At 38.7% G+C, this 15328-nt stretch overlaps 1 protein-coding gene across 3 annotated transcripts in view; it reads right to left on the reverse strand.

The window, feature by feature from the left end:
- CXXC4 (CXXC finger protein 4) overlaps positions 1–15328 on the reverse strand; it is a 75749-nt gene that overhangs the window by 20680 nt on the left and 39741 nt on the right. The window contains exon 2 of one of the 3 annotated variants that reach the window (XR_015729279.1): positions 13455–13593. The exons of the other annotated variants lie outside the window; for them this stretch is intronic. The gene's annotated coding sequence lies outside the window, so the exon portion shown is untranslated. The remainder of the gene's footprint in view (positions 1–13454; positions 13594–15328) is intronic. 3 annotated transcript variants of the gene reach the window in all.

Genomic DNA, 15328 nt, shown 5'->3' on the forward strand with positions numbered 1-15328 from the left:
ATACTGTGAGGGTATAAGGATAATAAACAGAACACACACTTTATGTGCAAAAGACATGCTCTCTGTTATGACTGCAGACCAACTTACCCCAGTATTTTTCAGATATGTTTGAGTACAGCCTCCTCAGTTCCTTCTTAGGAAGGAAGAGGGCAATAGAATATCGGTACTGAATTAAGTGGGACAAGGTAGTAGATGGACTACCTCGGGAATGGAACTATATAACATGATACTAGGAAGATTATTACCATCACAATCAAAGACCACAAAACAAGTTGTATACTGTGTTGGGAATTCTGCATCCAGAAGAGTGGGTAGATATTTGTTTTATCTGAGTCATAGACCAAATAGTGGATATAAGTATTGCTTAACGCACTGTAAGCCACCCTGAGTCTCCGGAGAAGGGCGGCATATAAATCAAATTAAAAAAAAAAAAAAGTCTCAGCCTGATCTTTCCAATAATGCAATTCCAATAATGTTGCCAATTTAGATAGGGAAGCTGAAGGCTTCTAAATGTTGGCAAAATATCTTTCCTGTTTGATCAAGTCAGCATGGTCAGCAACATTTAGAAGATCAAAGGTTTCTTGTTCTATATAAATTCTCATTGGAGAGCTTTGAACTTCTTAACTAGACCTCTTCTATGGTTGAGGTGGGAAGAAAAATTCCAACTTTAGCCTCTTGTGTCTTATAATTGCAACTCTAAGTCACCTTACCTAGAAAATACCTTGGAGAAGTACAGATCACAAAAAAAAATTTATGATGAATATGCAGTAATTTGCAACAGGATACTTAAACAAGCAGAGTAACAATCACATAGTAGACTATTCCTAAAATCGTTGATGTTTATATCAACTTACAAATGAAAACAATTAGAATGCAAAATAATTCCTATTGACTTAAAAAGAGCTTATCTCAGAATAAATTCATGTAAGGTTGCACTATTAGTTAAACTTATTGAAGATGGTATCCCACAAAAAGTATTTTAATAAGTGCCTTGCCAGTCTCTAAGTATGTGTAAAATAAACTTTTAAATAGAAGTTTCAAAAATCAGCATTCCTTTTTAGGTATGTGGTGCTTCATTGATTCACCAGAGAATGAACATCAGAGGATGTTCCTTAATAAAGCAAATTCCCACACTCATCACTACTTCATAAGTCATCATTTTATATATTTTCCTCTTTAAAATCAACTGAATTTAAATGTAATAAAAAACTAACGAGGAATTTTTGATTGCTGGGGCCTTTCTTCCCATGCATCCCTGATGCTTTCTTCGAAGTACAATTTTCATCAACGAGAAATCAAGATTAGACAGCAGGAAATAATGAAAGAGAATGAAAAGGGGATGGAAAAGTGCTTGAACCAAAAGTTCTTCAGGCCAGCTTTCTGCAACGTAAGTACCCACAAAAGACGAAAATCTCCATTCCAAGGTTTCCCCTGTTAGCATGTCTATAACCGTGGGAGTTAAAGTTCAAATAGTTCTGAAGGGTATGCTGGTTGGGGAAGTTTGTAACAGGCTCAGGGACATTACATTACCAAAGTATGTGTATGTATTATGTCTGAATAAGGCTAGGAAGCTAAAAGAAACACAAGTGTCTACTCCTTAATGCAATATGCGATAAACTAATGACAGGGTTTCTTAAAAAGTTCTTAAAGGATTTATTCTTATTTTTCTACTTCCAAAATAGAAACAGTTAATTTAGCCTGCTTAGTAAAAAATTTAAGAAATGTAAAATTCATTCATAATTCTATATTGTAAGAAAACTTCCAAAGAAAGGAGCCTGAGTGGCGTAGGAGGCTAATGCCTCCTAAGGCAGCATTTAACATCCAGCTGCCTGCAATTACTGCAAGTTCAATTCTCACCAGGCTCAAGGTCGACTCAGCCTTCCATCCTTTCTAAAGTGGGTAAATTGAGGACCCAGTTTGTGGGGGCAATAAGCTGACTTTGTAGAAATATACAAAAGTATGAAGGCTATTGCTTAAAGCATTGTAAGCCGCCCTGAGTCTCCAGAGAAGGGCGGCATATAAATCAAATTTAAAAAAAAGAAAGAAAAAAAGAAACAATTAAAACTTACCAAATATAGAGTAATCTACTGCCAAGAACATAAACTGGCAGAAGAATATATATCTCTTATGATAAGAAGTTCCATTTTCTGCTAATATTACCTTGCATATCACAAGAGTAACTTGCAGGATAATTCATCTACTGTGTGAACTAAAGGTAAATTAGTTGGTCCAACAATGGGACACTACACTACAAAACTCTGGAATCAGTGAAGTCTCTCAAATATGCATTTTATGCTAACTTAAATTTCTAGTCTCTTTTAGACAAATCTATGCAAAGCATGCTATAGTAAAGGTAAACCTTCCTATGGTCAAACTCAACTCTTGATGCATTTATAAACATGTCCATATAGTTTTCTTGGCAGAACAGAAGAGATTTTCCATTGCCATTTTTACTTTAGACCTTTTACTTTAGGCATATGTATTACAGCTGTTTTAGTCTTCTCAGAAATTGAGCTAGTTAGTCTAAATCACATGTGTCAAAGTCAATTGCATCACGTGACATATTGTGACGTATCACTATGTTTTTTGCCTTTGCGGAGCCGGGTTGGGCGTGGCCTATGCATGATACATATGACCTATGGGCCGTCAGTTTGACAGGCCTGATCTAAATTTAGTCATAGAACTTCTGGAATCAACATTCTGCCAGACGTACTCCCAAACTGAGAATTTGATCTTTCAAAGGTAGTCTGATTCCCACAAAATGGGCTAATATCAAATGATGTTCACTGTTTATTCGTGTGGACAGCAATAATTACAGGATAATAACATGGACACGGTATAACAGGAAGCTTTGTTGCTCAAGCTCCACTACAATGAATGAATGTTGTGTAAGAACTTGGCAATGCTCTTCTTCAGCAGCCACTCATAGAGATATTCAGGAAAGTTATAGTATTACTTGTTCTTCAGCCACAAACTGATCCTACAGAATCATCTGTGATAGTGTTCATAGCAATAGACTTATAATACTCTTTATAGTGCTTTATAGAACTCTCTAAGTGGTTTACAGAGTCAGCATATTGCTCCCAAAAATCTGGATCCCCATTCTACCGACCTCAGAAGGATAGGAGTCAACTTTGAGCCAGTCAGGATCAAAGTCCTGGCAGCAGAATGAAGAGTTAGACTGTAGTATTGCATTCTAGCCACTGTGCCACCATGGCTCTTTTAGTGACCAGTGGCCTTTCATGAATAGTGTAGTATTTATAATAAATTGTTCTGGTTAAATAGAAAGGGGGAAATATCTTAATGAATTACTTTCCAAAGACACTGTCCCTGCCACCTTTTGATTATATTCTGAACCTCAGGATTTTCTTTGGCACAAGAGCCATGCATGCAAGCTGCCGATGTATGTTCTCTACTTCTGTTCTTTGCTGTTGCGGGTGACAAAATAAAGATGGCTTGCAAAGCTATTTGGAACACAGGGTGTGTGTGTGTGTGTGTGTGTGTGTGTGTGTATTTGTTTTCTGAGGTTTTCGTGGGTATTAGAGCACAGACAAACCCACAACCAATCAGAACACATCTCCACCCAATCAGAACACAGCCAAGCTCCCACCCAGTCAGTTCACACCCCCACTAGCAGTTAAAAGGAAGAAACAGCTGCGATCTCACATTGCTCCTAGAAGCACGAAGCCGAAAACACCAGCCTGAAGATGACGAATGAGACAACGTTGCCAAGACACTTCCAATTTTACGCGGGAACAAACCCGAATAACCAAAGACCTACATATATGTATATGTATATATATATATATATTTCTTCTGAAACAACATTTTCCCTCTCTTTTTACAATTTTCTACCAAAAACATATGTTCCAATTTATGTTGCTCATTTTTGCTTCCTTTTTTAAAAAGACAAGCTTCGTCCATTGGATTCTCTTAAGAACAGCAAAGCCAAAGGACCACAGTTGCCAAGACTTTTTCTTTTCTTCTTCAACAAACTAGAACCAGCAAGTTGTGGGAACGCAGCATGACCTCCTACCTCTTGGTGATCCACCCTCATTTCAAGCATGCCTAGCAGGGGCTTGGAGATCACAAGTGACAGCTGGAAACTTTTCGGCTATATTGTCTGCTTAAGCTCTGAAGTGTTCTGCTCCACGGAAAGAGCTTCATGAAATCTAGGCTTATTATCAACAAGAGGAATTATAAGTCTTATTCTAACACCCCTGTTAAAATACATTGTGGTGCAGTACCTAGAATTGCCTTCCATCTAGTTGGGGGATTATAAAACTAGAAATACAGTACACACAGAGAGTACTAATTTATAAAAGGTTCTATATGACTGAATTTCCATGAACTTTAGCCACACAACCAAAAGGGATGTTATCTAACAAATCTAATATCCATGTATCAGGCTAAAGGAAGCTACACTATGACCCAAGAAATACAGGCAAAAATCCTGCATCCAGTACAAAGTTTCAGAGATTGTTAATGTGCATTTACAGTAATTTTTTTTACTGTATACAGATAATCTACAGTGCTTCTAGATCAAGGATCTCCAAACTAGGCGACTTTAAGACTTGTGGACTTCAACTCCCAGAATTCCCTCATCAGCCATGTTGGCTGGGGAATTCTGGGAGTTGAAGTCCACAAGTCTTAAAGTCACTAAGTTTGGGGACCTCTGTTCTAGATGTTAAAAAGTCCCCCCTGTGCCTTTCCACTGTTTCTTCCATCATTTCTCTCACCTTAAGAACAATATCTTAGGGAAAGATGGTCAAAATAGCTAAGAAATGCAAAGTGCTAGGATTTCTGGACACACCCATTAACTCATTGACTAGGTTTGATAAATAGAAATAGACTAAACACACAAGAAACATGGAGGATAGGGTTTCAAACTAGTCTAAAGTTAGGGAGTTGTGGATGAAACTCCATACAGCACGGATACAGCTTTTCCACATAACAGCTGCAACAGAGCACAGCTTAAAATAGCTGCACTGGTGCATACTGTGACTGTCCTGATTTATTATTTGGCTGGTTGAGAATTGGTTACCATTCTTTATTTTCATCTAGAAACCAGAATAAGTTAGTTAAGAAGTTGAATTCCATATGGGTCTCTACAAGGTTATGCTATTCACAGTAATAAAACTTGCTTCTAAGAGAAAAAAGGCTAGTATTAGAGTGTTTGTTTTGCAGACTGAATTTTTGCACCCAATTAAATCCGTAAAGGCCCTTTTTATTTTAGTAGCATGCACGTACATGTACACACACACACAAAATGTGGAACAGACACACATCATCTCCAAAACTCTGCAAAGTTTATTATTAATAATAACAAAACTCTTGGTCTTGAAACTGAACATAGCTTTCTTTTCTGATTCTCAGTTTAAAAGTAGCACCAGTAAAAGTCCAGATTCAGAGGAAAAGGGGAAAAAAGCAATGAGGTCATTTAAACTCAATTCATGCCATCAAATTATTTGATTTTTCCAGTAAAATGTCAGGAGAAGGAGAAGAAAATCTACCCACTTTGGTGGCTGAGCAAACCAATATGGGATATGACAGTGCCCCAGTTTCCTGGTTGTATAAATTTACCAGTCCCCGCTAAGGAATCAAAGTCTTGATGAGATTACAGTTAGTTTCTGGTTTCTGGGCTATGCTTGCAGAGGGATCATTATCCTGAGTGACAGGAAAGAAAGATTCCTCTGGAAGTGAGGGGGAGGGAAACCAGGAATAAAATTGTAATTGATCAGCATTGTTTAAGGCAGTGTTCCGTGTTCTGTAGGTGCAAATACTGACAAACAGCGGGCTTGTTCCCCAAAGGAAACTCAACAATCCTGCTGGTCGGTTACATTGCAAAGTGTGGGCATTCTAGAAAATTTAGCACAATATGAGCTCGATAACCTTTAAGCCTTTGATTCTGTCAGCCTTCCCCAGCCTGCAATCTTCCAGATGTGCTGGGATTGTAATTTGCAGGCCCCTGTCATCCAGAGATGCCAAGTTGAGAAAGATTGCTCTATTTCCCCCCCCCTTTGTTTTTCCATTTTAATGAAAATGGGCATCTTCTCTGAAGGTGGAAATCAAAGGAAGCTGTATTGGAACTACCTTCCAACATAGGCTCTAATATTGGCAAAGTGATTTGGGTTCGTGTCTTTGTCTACTCCACAATTCAGAGAAAAATATGCAGTAGCAATACATCATAATTACCATATATACTCATGAATAAGCCCGTTTGTGGATCAGCTTACCCTTGAAATGTGAACCAAAATACCATGAAAAACGTGCCATGCACAGATAAGCTAACCTGCATTTTTTATGGTATTTTGATTAAAAATTCAAGGGTCTGCTTATCTGTGGATTGGCTGATCTGCAAAAATATATAGGAAATAAGGGTCCTTTAAAAATATATTACTGTATATACTTGCAAATAAGCCTATCTATGAATGAGCCAAAGCCAATTTTTGGGGTGCATTTTGGCACCTAAAATTTTCAGCATATCCACAAGCGTTTTTATTATTATTTATTTATTTTATTTATATACTGCCCATATCACTATTGAGTGACTTGATATCGGCAAGCATATATGGTGATGCTATACTTCCCCCCCTTGCCTTGTCAGTTCCATTCAAGCTGATGAGGAACAAAAAACACATCCAAAAGTTATTTAAAGAAGCAGAAGAAAATGTTGGTGAACTCTTCAAGGGTGGAGCCTATGATTTCTATATGAACTTGACTTACAAGAGAGTTGAAAGGATGCATGTGAATGACTTGTCTTTCTTGTCTTTGACCATGGCCTGCACCTCTACTTTTTTGACGCAAACCTGGTACAGTCAATGTGCAATCTTTAGTCTTTCTGGTTTCCCGTTATTAAATTAATTATCATTTCACTTTTTAAATGAGGAACCAGGAGCACCCAGGTATGGTGGAAACAAAGGAAAAACACAGTACAAACTACCTGTAGTTACATAAAGATATTCTAAAGATATGAGAAATGGATAGAAAACAAAACCCTTTCTCCAGGGGAAGAAAATTTGGGGAGTATAATGAATATAATAACAGCCACAGTAAATTTAATAACATGGCATTTTGTTATTTGTGCATCAATGCCATATAACTCAGATTTTTTTCAAGAACTATTGGAATTACATTTGGTGTTAACATTTTCAAGTCCTAAACTTCATGATAAAATAAATTCACTAAGTCAATTATTAGTTTTTAATATGTAATATTTTTATTTTTAAAATGACAGTCAGGAAGCTAGCAACTTGATGTGTCCAGGAATACTTTTGGACTGTACTTGTTTTTTGTGGGATAATATGGACACGGACACGGACATGGACACACACACACACACACACACACACACACACACACACACACTCACACTCCTTACTAAAGAAAGGGGGAAGCTATTTTGAATGAAATATGCACATTCTAATTCATATCTTTAAAGGTTGCATTATAAATAATGCCTATAACTTATATTGAAATACAATACATCCCACCATACTAAAAAGAATGTAAGTAGACCATTGCACAATCTTTTTAATATGCTGTTCAGATATATAGCAGCCAACCTGTTGCCCTTCAAATGTACTAAGTTCACAAGTGCCAGAATTCCCAGTTAGCAATTGACTAGACTCTTTTTAAGTTATTACCCCATTATATCTGTACAACAGTAAAGACTTGGGGAAATAGGGAAATTCTTTATTGATCCAGAACAAATCATAGCATACCAATTCAGCTATGGAACTCTATTATCAAATTACTATAATTCCTTCTATTTGTTCTATTTAATAATGCCTATAATAGTTGAAGTTATCCTGCAAATTACACACTCACACCAACACAAACATCTGTTTGAATGGATGTTCTTCTATACAGGTTTTATTTAAAATAGCATGATTATTTTGCTACAAGTATAAAGAATTTTTAAAGTGCTCATTTAATATTGTCAAGGATCACAGGGAACTGGATGCCTATGATTTGTATAAAATAAATGAGATAAGCATAACTTAAAGGCAGGATTGTTGTCTAAGTCTATGGAAACTACTAATTACATTTTTATAAATAAATAACACCCAGAAAAAGATCTGTGTGTTTCAGATATGCACTGATAATAACAGTATATGCACAAGTACATACTCAAAAATAAATGACAGGAATGCACTACATTGCGCTGGTTTCCCATAAATTTATTTCAATCACCTGCATTAAAGACATTAAAAATCCCTATATAGCCATAATGGCGAACCTATGACACGCCTGCCGGAAGTGGCACACAGTCATCTCTCTGGATATGCGAGTCGTTGCCCGTTGCTCTTCCGGATTCCGACCAGCTGGTCTTCACACACATGGGAGCGCTGGAAACAGGAAGAGCAGCCGCCCAGTGCGCATGTGCGCACCGGGCGGCTTCTCTTCTGGTTTCCGGCATGCACATGTGCGCCTGCCAGCTGATCTTCACGCACACATGCGTGCCAGAAATCGGAAGACCAGGGGGCTAGTACACATGCACGCCCCGGAAACCAGTAAAGCAGCCACCCAGCGTGCAGATGCGCACTGGGCGGCTGCTCTTCCGGTTTATGGCACGCACACACACACTCCCATTTCAGCACACAGTGCCGAAAAGGTTCGGCAACACTGCTATATAGTATAACACTTCTTGTTTTAGACTAAATATCTTATACAAGATCTTTTCACAGATCTTGTTAAATGTGATTTCCCGTCACTTAAATGAAAAGGACAGAAAAGCATGCAGGGTATCATATATAATAACTATAGACACACATACACTTTTTTCATTGAACTGCAGGCAAATATTTAGAAATAGTTTCAAAGTTCTTTTTTCCAATATGGAATAATAAAATGTACAGCAATTCTGATACATTTAAAGCAGTAACATCTAAGCCTTCATCTGAAAACCGTGCACCCTGAAAAAATAGCCGAAGATATCAGTAAACTAGCATCACAACAACAAAAAAAATCTTCTGCATTTAAAAATCAATTTCCTCATCGAACAAGAAAAAGTGGGTTTTGACTTTTCCCTCAAAGAAATTCTATGTTATTTCTAAAGAGATAGAAAAAGAGTGTGGGATAGGAAAACCTAATCCTCACTTACAGCTGAAGAAAACTTTCTGAAATTGGAACACAGATAACAACATGGTATTAAATAAATCTTAGTGGAATTAATCGTAGCAAATGTATTTTGATGAGCCTGACTACACAGCCCTGGTGGGACAACACATCTGGAACTTAGTGCTCTTTACACTGGTAGACTTTCACAGCTTATTGTCAGCCACACCACAACATGATTCAAAGAAATTGCCTTGGGCAACACATTGCAGAGGGGTGTGAGTTTTCAGCATTCAACCTTATGCTGCTATAAATATGAACAAAATGAGACTGTCAGAGAACCTCAAAGGGAATAGGGAAGGCCAAAGATTTCACAACACTGTGTGAAAAAGGTATTCTACATAGCAGATTTCAACTGCCAGGCCACCCCCCTTACTAAGTTGCTGTGATTACAGTGTGGTATCTTATGAGACAGAACGACTTTACTTTTAACACAGGAGAGATAGAGTGGCACTTTGCAGCTCTCCCCATTTGGATTAAATAATGCCTTTTGGATTCACAAAAGATTCACAGGATAGATTCTGCTCAGATGACTTTCATAACGAGGTCAGAGAAGCTACGTATCACGCAAACATGAAATCCCAGCCGGAAAGGCAAGAAAAGGTCAGTTTTACTCCAAAACAGTCACAGGTTTATTTTGGATAAAACTGCTCTCTCCCAGTTAACTAGATACAGAGATAGAAACCGACAGCAGCCCTGAAAAACTGGAGCATTTTAAGCACTCTTGTTGGTGTTTTAACATCATTTCCAAACACATATTCCACCAAGAAAAACAAGAAGGGTGGACAAATGAATCTACACACATTGTGGGGGTCTCAACACTGATTACACTGGTCTGCAGATTTTGGGAAGTTAACGACCTCCGAGATAAAATGTGTTAGTTTTACATATTTTGATTAAATGAATTAGAAAACAGGTAATAAAGAGGATGGTTGGCTGAAGTTTTCAAGATACTTGACAATAAAGATTTATACACAGGAGAGTAATTTGCCTACAAGGGAGGGAAGTGTCTAATGATCATGATGCTTCGTAACTTCTCGACAAAGTATGGTAGAACAATAAAAATGGTATCACATGGAAGTGTATAAATTTATCTTCACTTTGAGAACAGCAAGGCAGGTGAATATGAAAAACACATGGAAAATTGCTTAGGTCCATGATGACGAACCTATGGCACGCATGCCACTGGTGGCACATGGAACTATATTGGTGGGCACACGAGCATTGCCCTAGCTCAGCTCCAGCACACATGCCAGCCAGCTAATTTTTGGGTCTTCCGGGTCCACTGGAAGTCAGAAAACAGGCTGTTTCCGGCTTCCAGAGGGCCTCCAGCGGGGTGGGGAAGGCCATTTTCACCCTCCCCAGGCTCCAAGAAAGCCTCTGGAGCCTGGGAAGGGTGAAAAATGGACCTTCCAGTCCCACCGGAAGTCAGGAAACGGGCTGTTTCCAGTTTCCGGAGGGCCTCCAGCGGGGTGGGGAAGGCCATTTTCACCCTCCCCAGGCTCCAAGAAAGCCTCTGGAGCCTGGGAAGGGTGAAAAATGGACCTTCCAGTCCCACCGGAAGTCAGGAAACGGGCTGTTTCCAGTTTCCGGAGGGCCTCCAGGGGGGTGGGGAAGGCCATTTTCACCCTCCCCCCCTGGGGAGGGCGAAAAACAGGCCTACTGGGACTACCGTGCCATTGCGTGCCAAAAGCGGGGGGAGCGCAGGGGGGGTCATGTGCACATGCGTGGGGGGACACGTTGAATTATGAGTGTGGGCACACATGTGTGCGACTCCCCCGTGCTCCTCCCACTTTTGGCACACGACGGCAAAAAGGTTAGCCATTACTGGCTTAGGTCCTATAAAGCACTTAGTGCAAACATGTCACTGAAAGTTCACCTCTTACACTCGCATTTTGACTATTTCCCTTTGAACTGTGGTGTACTGAGCATGGGGAGAGATTCTACCAGGATATCACAGGCATGGAGAAAAGATACCAAGAGAAATGGAGTCCATCCATGCTTGCCGATTACTGCTGGAATCTCCCCAGGGATGAGTTCACAAGAGAAAAGCCAAAAAGCGCAGTTTAGATACCAAATAAAGATGGAACCTTGTCGTTTAATCTGATGTTAGAGCTTGTCAGTTTTTCATACAAGAAGCAATAAATGAATAGAAGTTATGTTATTGGTATCAATAAAAAAATAAATTTATAATGATTGGTGTGGTACCATTCTCATTACTATATCACATTTTGCAGAAAAGTTATGGAGCATAATTGCACACACACCCTCATAATTTTGAATTATTTTGATGCAATTTTGACCTGAAGCTGTATTTTAGAAACTGGAGCCAATTAATACTCAGGACTTAGTTTTCCTTTATTAGTAACCCAATTGTGGTAAAATTAAGCTACTTTCATTTCTGAGGCTTTCTCCTTGTAGACCAGTGTTATTGACACAGCAAAAAGAATACCTGATCGTTTGTGGAGACTGAGATAGGGTTTAAAAGAAATTGTATTATGTTTTGCTGTTGATCATCTGCCACTCTTCTGTTGAGTACCTTATGCTTGGGAATAGTGAAAAACTGGGAAGTGGTGTGATCTGGATTCAGCTACAAGGTTGGAAAAGGCTAGTTAGACATTGTGTCTAATCCTCTTTCACTGCAGATCTCCAAAACGAAATATCCAGGATAACATGGTTATCCAGATTTTAAACATATTCATTGAAGGAAAGTTCACCAATCTATTTACTATTATTAATGAAACCATTGTTAAGATTAGTTTGTCAGGCTAAATCACATCTAATAGGTAGTAAGCCATAATGACATACCAAAAGATTAATGCATTTAATCTTTCTAAGATGCTTCGCTCCATGCATTAAAAAATACAATGATGTCGGAGAACAACTGATAACCTTCTATATAGAAAATGTGTTGTGAACACGATTTCAACAACACAAAAGATGCCCTACACCTGGATGTCTTCAAGTGGATAACATCATAATCAAATAGATTATATTTTATATAGATAGAAAAAATGCATGCTGAACTGCAAAACATTGTCATGTGTTGTTTGTGGATCAGACCACTGGTTACTAATCACTGAAATAGATATCAGGCTGAAGAATTAGGAAATATCCAATCCAATGAGTTATAACCCAGCACTCGTTCCAGAATATGACCAATTCCAGATTGCAAATAGGTACTGCTGTTGTGGCCCACCAGCAGCCAGCGGAGCTGGCAGCAGATTGGGATAGTGAGGAGGTTGGAGAGGAACATGGGCCAGTGCTGGAGTCTGGGAAAGGTGCTGATGAGGGCTCTGTGTCGGAGGCAGAGAGGGGGCCAGGGCCATATGCCAGTTAACAGCTGCCTTCGGAGTCAGACATCAGTGAGGCAGACAAACAGCTGGAGCCTGTTCCCAGTGTGCGCTTGCGCTGAGTTGCCAGACGAAGGGAATAGCTAAAGAACAAGGGTGAACTTGGGAGTAAGGCCACAAGTGGACGATGAATGGCTCCTCCCAGAGGGAATAAAAGAGGAGCAAAAGGGGAGTGGCGTTTACAGGAGACAATTAGTTCACTTAATTGGTTCGTGACTCCTTGCCAAGTTTTGAAGATATTGCCTTGGCAGCTCCCCAAGCCAGATAAGGTCTGTGACTGTAAATTCACCCTTGAAAGTACTTTGCTGGATGTGAATGAGAGGAATTCACAGTAACTTAATAAAAAGGGGTTTTTGTCGGGACAAGGAGTCTGCTTCGTGGTTTGGGGAAGCCTGGGTCAGAACAGATACAAAGACTTGGATCCAACAGGATGAGAGCCTGAGAAACTGCGGGAAAAGATGATTATAAAAGAAGAAGCCAGAACATTAGTTATTAAGGCCACAGAAATAGTTATGGAAAAGCTTCATCTTTATACTGATAGTCCTCGACGTACAATCATTTGTTTAGTGACCGGTCAAAGTTACAACAGCACTGAAAAAAGTGACTTATGACTGTTGCAGCACCCTCGTGGTCATGTGATCAAAATTCAGACACATATCAATATGCATGTGTTTATGATGGTTGATGTGATCACCTTTTGTGATCTTCTGACAACCAAAATCAACAAGGAAGCCAAATTCACTTAACAACCATGTTACTAACTTAACAACTATAGTGATTCATTTAACAACTGTGACAAGAAAGGTTGTAAAATGGGGACAGTCTTGCTTAGCATTGGCAACTTTGAGCTCACTTGTGATTGTAAGTCAAGGACTACCTGTAGTTTTAATTCATTATTTCTAGTCTTGCCCTCAGGATCAGTAGAGAATATATTCGCTCCCTCTTCTATTAAAAACCCTTCTGATATTTGAAGACTATTACCTGATTTTCCCTCAGTAGTTTCTTCTATGGCTAAGCTTACTGCATTCCTCAAAGAGTTTATTTCCAGACTCCCCACTGTAATGGTAGCTCTCCTCTGAAGTTGGTCCATTTTGCCGTTGTTCCTCCTGAACTAGGGTGCCTAGAAATGGACATAACATTTCAAGTGGAATCTGGCCAAGTAAGAATCTGGGCTCCTGTTGAAACACCCCAAGATAATCCCTGTTGCAGCAGCTGCATCATGCTAGCTCATGCTAGCTTGTGGTCTATAAGAATATCCAGATTTTTTTTTACATACTAGTGCCAATGATAGGCTTTCCCCCCTTCTATTCTTGTACCTCTTGTTTTCCCTCCCTGAGACAGAGCTTTACATTCGTTAAATTCCATCCTATTTATTTCGCCCATTACTCAATCATGTTTTGAACCTTCTCTTTCCCCTCTAAAATATTAGCCATGCTTCTCAGCTTTAAAAAAGAAACAAGCAAGCCCTCTTTCTTGAAATAAGTTTGTAATTACCAAAATAGGATTCTGTCTGGAAAATACTCAACTTTTCAACAGCACTTTGCCCTATAAACAGGGGTGAAATCCAGCAGGTTCTGACAGGTTCTGGAGAACCGGTAGCGGAAATTTTGAGTAGTTCGGAGAACCGGCAAATACCACTTCTGGCTGGCCCCAGAGTGGGATGGAAATGAGAGATTTTGCAATATCCTTCCCCCAGGAGTGGAGAGGGAATGGAGATTTTGCAGTATCCTTCCCTCTCAAGCCCACCAAGCCATGCCCAGCAAGCCACACCACACCCACCAAGCCATACCACGCCCACCAAGCCACGCCTACAGAACCGGCAGTAAAAAAATTTGGATTTCACCACTGCCTACAAAATATACAGAACACTGTAAAAAAACCTAGGAAATATGTACAAACTAATTTTGATCCACATACTTCTGTTCTTCTGTAAATTACAATGTTGTTTTTTAATATAAAATAGAGTTTCTGCTGGTCTTACCATGCAGTGTTAAGATGGATTGCTAAAGTGAACTGAATAACAATAGGGCGAGGTTGATCACATGAATTTATGGGCTGCATGTTGAAAGCTAATTATGGTGCCAAGTTTTTTTTTAATTTCAAAAATATTTATTTCAATATTTATTTTAAAAAATATTTTTTGTATTGTAAATAGCTGTTTTAACTTTTTGGTTGTGAAATCAGCCAGAGATTCATATAAGATGGGTGGCTATAAATAAATAAAATGTAGAAAACTCTCAACTCACTTCAATGATCTGATGTCTTCTGCATTTTTATAGTTCAAATATAGCAGCCCGATTCTGATTTAGTTTCAGTGAGAACGAAATATTCAATTAAGGTCTTGTTTCTGATGCCAGATCACACTAAATTATTTTTTTAACTAAGGGGGTACTTCGTGGTAGATTTTATGCATCATGCTAAGTCAGAATGTTGCTTGTTTGGCGTTGACTTGTCAAGTTGTATAAACCACCAATTGTTTTTTTTCTCAGTAAACTATGGTTAAAGAATTTCTGTCTTAGTACATTGTGTAATTCAAGCTATTGATTTTTCTGTGTCTCCTCTATTCAACTTCTAAATGATACTTCTTTTTTGTTCTCTAAGAACAATCCTGGACAATCTGGGAAACTAAAGCAATGTGTGGTTGCCAGATTATTGTTTCAATGCTTGGTGCCTTCTTTTACTATATCATTCATTCATTCATTCATTCATTCATTCATTCATTCATTCATTCATTCATTCATAAATTTTATTGGCCTCCCATCTTACCACAAGGTAACCAGGTGGCTTACAATCATAAAAATCTATTCATATACATTAAAACATAAATAAATTAAAATCAACCAATAAAATCTAAT

This window comes from Pantherophis guttatus, chromosome 8 (assembly GCF_059756535.1).
Source record: "Pantherophis guttatus breed Tessera chromosome 8, ASM5975653v1, whole genome shotgun sequence".
Lineage (NCBI taxonomy): Eukaryota > Metazoa > Chordata > Lepidosauria > Squamata > Colubridae > Pantherophis > Pantherophis guttatus.